The sequence below is a fragment of the Castor canadensis genome, chromosome 3 (genome assembly GCF_047511655.1).
Source record: "Castor canadensis chromosome 3, mCasCan1.hap1v2, whole genome shotgun sequence".
Lineage (NCBI taxonomy): Eukaryota > Metazoa > Chordata > Mammalia > Rodentia > Castoridae > Castor > Castor canadensis.
This window is the reverse complement of record NC_133388.1, coordinates 167,948,023-167,955,770: the sequence shown is the minus strand read 5'-3', so window position 1 is coordinate 167,955,770 and position 7,748 is coordinate 167,948,023. Positions and strand designations below refer to the sequence as shown.

At 34.2% G+C, this 7,748-nt stretch overlaps 1 long non-coding RNA gene across 1 annotated transcript; it reads right to left on the bottom strand.

The window, feature by feature from the left end:
* Positions 1–463: 463 nt before the first annotated feature.
* LOC141421361 (uncharacterized) lies at positions 464–2,099 on the bottom strand. Its single transcript, XR_012445952.1, has 3 exons — positions 1,985–2,099; positions 1,541–1,624; positions 464–936 (listed from the first exon to the last, which is right to left on the bottom strand). It is a non-coding gene; the product is annotated as an uncharacterized lncRNA (long non-coding RNA).
* Between the last annotated feature and the right edge of the window lie 5,649 nt (positions 2,100–7,748).

Genomic DNA, 7,748 nt, shown 5'->3' with positions numbered 1-7,748 from the left:
CCTGAAAAGTGTAGGCTGGCCAATTAACTGTCCTTGGCATCTTGCTCTGCAAAAAGAGGCCTGACCAATTAAATATTCCTTGGCATCATCATGACTATTATTATTTTAGTGGTTGGAAGTGTCTTTTGTGAAATTCCTCCTATATAAATGGGAAAAGAGGAAGTGTACTTGCTTTATGAACTAGCTTTGTTTGTGAGGAGTAAGGAAACAGTTGGCTCTTTCAAGTTCTCATGTGTCCCATCTTACATGGAGGAAGGTTTCAACTATGCAGGGAATCTTGGAAATTATTATCTAATCTTTAATCATTACTTGTTCCAGAGGAAATGATAAGCACAAAAGAAAATCATTGACAGTAAGTGCAGCTTTACCTTACATTTTATTTTTAATTCAGCAAGTCCCAATCTTATTTCCTGCACTAGTGTTATGTGACCACATATAACTTTATCAATCAATTACAGATGAGTTTTCATTTACCTAAAGTTATCATGTTCCTTTGTGCATAAAAATTCCCAGAAAAGAAGAGCAAGACAGTTTTGAGTGATGTACCACATATCTCTTTCTTGTTACAAAATTTTACTTTAAAACTAATTAGATGGCTGTAATTCATTGGCTGCCCCAGTACAATAATTTCCTGACATTGCAGAACAGCAGTTCACAATAATGCTTACAGATGAGTTTGATACTGTATATTGTTAAAAGAATCAGTAGGTCTAGACTGGAGTTTATTTATTTATTTATTTATTCATGTATTTATTTATTTATTTTGGTTGGTACTGAGGTTTGACCTGAAGGCCTGATGCTTGCTAAGCAGGTGCTTTACTTCTTGAGCAACGCCTCCAGCCCTGGAGCTTATGGTGATGATCTGCAGTATTCCAAATAGAAGGACATGTGATTGTGTATCCTAAGTGAGAACAATTAGTAACCACACTTGCTATGCTGTGAGGAGGAAAGGAAAAGCAGAGATTCATAAGACATTCATTCCCTAGCTTTGGAAATACATTTTTAAAAAAAGGTGTCTGGATCCCCTGAATCAATAAACAGCTATGCACTTGATATGATTCTGCCTCAGTGGTCTTAAAGGCTACAAGACCAATCTTACAATCAGAAAATTCCCACCAGTGTTACTTGCCTTAGACAAATTTACTAATTCCTCTGAGTTTTCTCATGTATTAAATCCTTGTCTCATTTTAATCTTCACTCATAATTTTATCGTAAAACTGTAAAAGTGACGTGCAAAATTCTATATAAATTACTATTATAGTAGTAGTATTTCATGAGTGTCTCATGCTCATATGCAAAAAGTTAGAAATAATTACTATAGGTATTTTTAATATTCTTAACGGAATTTTTTCTTTTAAATTGTTTTAAATTATCATCTAGGGTTTTTGGGGGGAGGGGAGCTGGTATTGTTATCCATAGTTTAAATGACTTCTTTGAAGTATGTACTGATTACTTTCAAAGTAATGTAGTTGATGTACGAATCTATAGTTTCTAACATTATTAATGTCCCTCCTTGTGGTTATAAGCACTTGCAATTTACCCCATTGGCATCTGGCCACTCTCTTCAGGTCTTGCAAATAATTGTTACTGCCTTGTGAAGACTTCAGTTAATTCCTTAAGAAACCTAAAAGAGAAGAATTGGATTTTACAAATTGAAAACATTTCATCTTAGAAAAGTATCTATTTTCTTTTTTTTTAATTTTTATTTTATTTGTATGTGCAGACATTGTTTGGGTCATTTCTCCCCCCTTCCCCCACTCCCTCCCTTACCCCTCCCACCCCCTCCCTCTCCCCCACCCCCTCGATACCCGGCAGAAACTATTTTGCCCTTATCTCTGATTTTGTTGAAGAGAGAGTATAAGCAATAATAGGAAGGAACAAGGGTTTTTGCTGGTTGAGATAAGGATAGCTATACAGGGAGTTGACTCACATTGATTTCCTGTACATGTGTGTTACCTTCTAGGTTAATTCTTCTTGAACTAACCTTTTCTCTAGTTCTTGGTCCCCTTCTCCTATTGGCCTCAGTTGCTTTAAAGTATCTGTATTTTCTTTTATATTTTAGTGCAGTCCTTTGGTCTTTCATGCATTTATAGCCCCTTAAATAAATCAGATCACAAAAATTCATTTTTGAGAGATTAAAAGTAAATACTATCTTAAAATAGTCATTAAGAAAGTTGAGTTATTCTTTTTTCTTTGTCTCAATATATTATAAACATCCTTCTATTTCATTTTTCTGCTTTAATTTTTTTTTTTAGAACATTGGGGATTGAAATCAGGCACTCTAGCTCACTAGGCAGGTGTTCTACCACTGTGACCATCCCACCTGCCCTGTTCTGTGTGGGCTATTTTGAGATAGGGTCTCGCTTTATGTTCTGGCCAGCTGGGCCATGCTCTTCCTAGTTATGCTTTGCTGCATAGCTGGACAACAGGTGTATGCCACAGCACTCAGCCATTGGTTGAGATGGGGTCTCGAATTTTTGCCAGGGTTGGCCTTGAACAGTAATCCTCTGGATCTCTGCCTCACTTCATATTTCTTTAGGTTTCTTATTTGCATTCCATAGAAATATCTTAAGATACTTTTAGCAATCTTTAAAAACATTACTCCCTGTGAACATCTTAAAGAAAAAAATCAAAAGAAATTTAGAGGCAAAACCTTTTTGAGTTTCTTTTAATCTCATCTTCCAAGGGCATTTGTACTCTATGCCTGATTCCATTAATAAACATAAAATTCATAATTTTGTATTAATCTGATTTTGGAGTCAATGCTTATAATGCTTTTTTTAAGTACTGTTGTAAGGGCACTTCTATTGACTTCATGAAGTAATGACCCTTTTCATTGAGTTAAGAACTCTGTAAGTAGAGATCTTCTGAATTTACAAAGTGTTATTTTTAAAAGCTACCTTACTATCTTTTTAAAAAAATAGCTGCTTTTCAACTACCATGTTATGTATAATAAGAATACAAAATGCCATATTTTATTGCATAGTGATGTAGATTTTTTAATTTGGTTAGTGAAATTTAATTAAATAAGAGTACATGACTCATATTAATGTTTTGAATTAGTCATCTAATCACTGATATATTCCTAGACAAATGTTTTTGTTTTTATTATGCCTTATTAAAATGGTTAATGGTTAGCTATAAGACACATGCCAAAGGTTTCATTAACATTAATAACTCTGTCTCAAATAATTTCATTTGCTTTTTGGAAATATGGCCATTCTTCTTTCACTCTATGCAAGCTTTTAGTTTTCAATTCCTATTCCGTAACATCGTAATCATAAGTTGTTTCAGTATTCTTATAGTTCTTTTGTCTCCATTCTTTGATTTTCCATATATAAATTAACAAAGAAAATATGCTTTACTCTTGATTTGCCCTAAATGAAGACTTTGGTCAAAAACATTAAATAACTTAATTAAGAGCACTATGAAATTATAAATATGTGAGAGATGTTACAAATATTATCTGGGCTTAGAAACTTTTAAATAGAAATTAATGAGGCCAATAAATGGAAGAACTGGTGCTCAAATCCAAGTCTTCAAACTCCTAGACCTATGCTTAAATTCCTTTTCTGGTCCTTCCAAAAAACGAACCTATTCCTTTTTTGTATCCCATCTTATATTCATTTGTAAACCTTGGAAATTATAGAGGCAAAAAAGAAAAATAAGCAGTGAGTCATAATCATTGTTAACATAATGGTGTATAGTTCTTGACGTGTGCTGTCCAGTATGGTTGCTGCTAGTCTTATCTGTATTTAAATTAAAGGAAGGGCTGGCAGAGTGGCTCAAGTGGTAGAGTGCTTGCCTAGCAAGCATAAGGCCCTGAGTTCAAACCCCAGTACTGCCAAAAAGAAAAAGAAAAAAAGCTTCCCTGGTGATTCTGACAGGTAACCACGGGGTTGCTGGGATGTCATAATCATTTTCATGTTTTCCACCAGAACTCAAAACTATGTTGGCAATTTACCTTCGTTGGATGTATAAGTGACCTGAAAAAAATAAAAATTCAGTTCCTTAGTTGTACTAACCAAACTTCAAATACTTAACAGCCACAGAAGTATATTGGACAGCACAGACATAGAATATTACCTTCATCCTGGAAATTTTTATTGCACAATACTGTAAAGGTACACTTTTTTCATACATGATATACTCGTATACATGCCCATAGAAGTATATATACATGTCTATTATTATGTAATTTTTTATTTCTTGGCAGTACTGGAGTCTGAATACAGGGCCTTGTCTTGTGAGGCAGATGCTCTACACGTGAAACATACCCCTAGCTCTCATTACATAATATTTTTAATCTTACCTTCTTAGCATATGTAATCTGCATAATCATTTTAAAGTATTATGTACTTAGTATGGTTACCTACACCATAATATATTCAATCAACTCTTCTTTTTGTACTTTTAGGTAATTTTTATTATCTTAATGTGATGAATAATTCTACAGTGAACATCCCTGTATGTGCAACTTTATACCTTAACTATTTCCTTAGTATAAAACTAGAAGAGGGTATTTTAGATAATTGGGTATGCACAATTTTAAGGTGTTTGCTATAAGGACTAAATAGACTTCCAGAAAAAATATAACAGTATACATTTTCACTAGTGTGAGAATTTGCTTGTTAACCCCTACCCTTACTAAGTGTTTATTTATTTGCTTTTTCAGTTCATTAAAACTTCATTGCTTTATTCTTTTTGACAGTACTAGCATTTGAACTCAGGACCTTGTGCTTGCTATGCAAGTGCTCTTCTACTTGAGCTACACCTCCAGCATTCACTTCATTCTTGATCCATCAGTCTCTGCAGAAATTTAATATTTAAGAAACACATGTCATCAAGTACCCAGTATCAGCTTACAACTATAATCCTAGCTACTTGGGAGGCTGAGGTCAGAAGAAGGATTGTTGTCTGAGATCAGCCTGGGCAAATAGTTCACGAGATCCCATATCCTAAATAAATTTAATGACTAGCAAAAACCTAGAGGTTTTGGATTAGAGGTGTGACACAAATGGTAGAGCACCTTCTTTGTAAGCACAGAGCCCTGAGTTCAAATCCTGGTCCCAACAACAACAACAAAAAGAAGCAGTATGTCAGCTAAATAGGTTACAGGAAGTAAAGAGTTTGAAGTAATTATGGAAAAAATGTAATTTAAAATTATTTATGTATGTAATGCTATTCTATATATATACTATACTATATATAATACTATACCAACATATACTATATATATAATTATATATAGTATATGAATCATATTATATAGAACCATGTGAATATAAGTGTAAATGTGTATTTAATTGTATATTTTTATATTTGTAGTTTCCATATGTCAACATTTATAATTAAGAATAACTTACACTAATTTTGTAGGCATATTATTTTCAGCAGAACATCTTTTTTTTATTATTCATTTATTCACATGTGCACACATTTGGGTCATTTCTTCCCACTGCCTCCCCTCCCCCTTCTCCCCTGCCCCCCTTGCTTCCAGGCAGAGCCTGTTCTGTGCTTTTCTCCAGTTCCTTTGAAGAGTAGAAATAAGTAATAATAAGAAAGACATAGCATTTTTGCTAGTTGAGATAAGGACAGCTAAACAGAGAGATTCCCAGCATTGCTTTCATGTACAAATGTGTTACAACCCAGGCTGATTCATCTCTATCTGATCTTTACACTGGTTCCTGATCCCTTTCTCGTGTTGACCTCTGTCGCTTTAAGGTTTCTGTATTAATTCCTCTGGAGTGGGGACATCAGATGCTTTCATGTTTTGGGTTTTCTATCTAACCCCATACCTCTCATATATGTTCTCCCCTTCTCATGTAACCCGAGTCCTACAACATTGCTGTATTTGCCCTAGATCTAAAGACCGCATATGAGGGACAACATATGATTTTTGGTCTTCTGAGCCAGACTAACCTCACTCAGAATGATGTTCTCCAGTTCCATCCATTTACTTGCAAATGATAAAATTTCATCCTTCTTCATGAATAAGTAAAATTCCATTGTGTATAAATACCACATTTTCTTGATCCATTCGTCAGTAGTGGGACATCTTGGCTGTTTCCATAACTTGGCTATTGTGAATAGCACTGCAATAAACATGGGTGTGCAGGTGCCTCTGGAGTAACCTGTATCACAGTCCTTCGGGTACATAATCAGGAGTGGGATTTCAAGCAGAACATCTTAATTGTGACAAATTTGCCACACAGTTGATTTTGAAACCACAATAATACATTCTAGGGTGTGTATGCTAAGAAATTGCTATTCTGGAAAGAATGAAGTCACCTGGGTTTTAGATTGGTGTGTACGTCAGATTATACGCAAGGAAAGTAATATCTAATCAGAAAGCATGCAATACAATGGCTACTTACTTAATTGTAAGTCAGTAAATTTTCCTTCTAATTATGTCTGTTTATTCCATGGCATTTTTTAAAAACACTGTGATCTCTAAGAAGGTTTTTGCTAGTTACTAAATTTATTTTCTTTGAAGAACTAAAACTTAAAATATCCACCATAATCTATAAAACAAGCAAGAAGCAAAGTCTTTTCCTAACTGTGGTAGAATCTGACTGGATGGTTCCATTTCCCACACCAGATAGCTAATGATCTCTGCTCTCTCTGTGCTCATATTTTCAGATTGTGTATTTTATACCTATCCTATCACATGATATAAGCAGTGCTACTTCCATGCATTATGTTAACTCAAATTGGCTTTTCATACGATCTAGTCATCACTGGAAAGCCTTGAGGGAATGGAAGGCAATACAGGAAAATGTTGATGAGAAAAGAGAAGCTAAGAAGGGGCATTACAGCTCTCTAGTTGGAGTAAGGTCCTTGAGGTAGGAAAGGAGAGAGCTGAGTAGAAAAAGACAATTCAGAGTTTTACATCAAACTGGTCCACCATATGAGATTTATATTGAAAAGTATTGTAGTTTTCTTCACATTTACTTTGGGAAGGATGGGGGGAAAGTGAGATTTTGGAGTCCTTTGATGCAGAAAGAAAAGTATATCTGGTAGGAAGGAAGGTAAGAATAAGGAAAACATTCCAAGAGTAGAGATTAGAAAGCATATTCAGTATACTTGGAGTTATGAAATAATCACTTGGGAAGGAAACAGATACTCATATACACTGGATTTCCAATTATAACACCAAGGTAGGTAAGAGAAGTTTTCATAAAGAAAGGCCAAAGATTCTAATAATTTTAACATAATTATTTGGATCACCATTTCATTAACTTTTAGGACCAAGATGAAATCCAGCACTTTGCCAAAATAGAGCTGTTGTTTGAAGATTTAAATTACAGCTCAGTCACTTTCACTGATGATTACAAACTTAATCTCCAGAATCTCCAATATGTATCAATATTAACTAGTCAAATATAAATTAGGAAGAATTTCAGAAACTGAAGTTACCGATTCAATGTGTTTTTTTTTAATAGCCTCTGTACTTTAAGTAATTAGCAGCAACCACATAAAGTAAGAAGTAGACATTTCCTCTAGGGTACAGATTTAAAATTTATAATTCCTTTGATTTATAGTTTAATTATTCTTGTTTGACTTGTGCTGATGTAGTCCTGTGTAGCAAGCCTGAAATGCTAAATAACTTCTCCATGTTCACTTAATTAGTGTGATTTCTACAAGTTCCACAAATGAATGTGATGTACTTTTAAATAAAGCAGTCTCTCAGAGGGAAAAGGGCATGGCAATATGCAATTGAAAATAATTGGAATATGAATTCATGT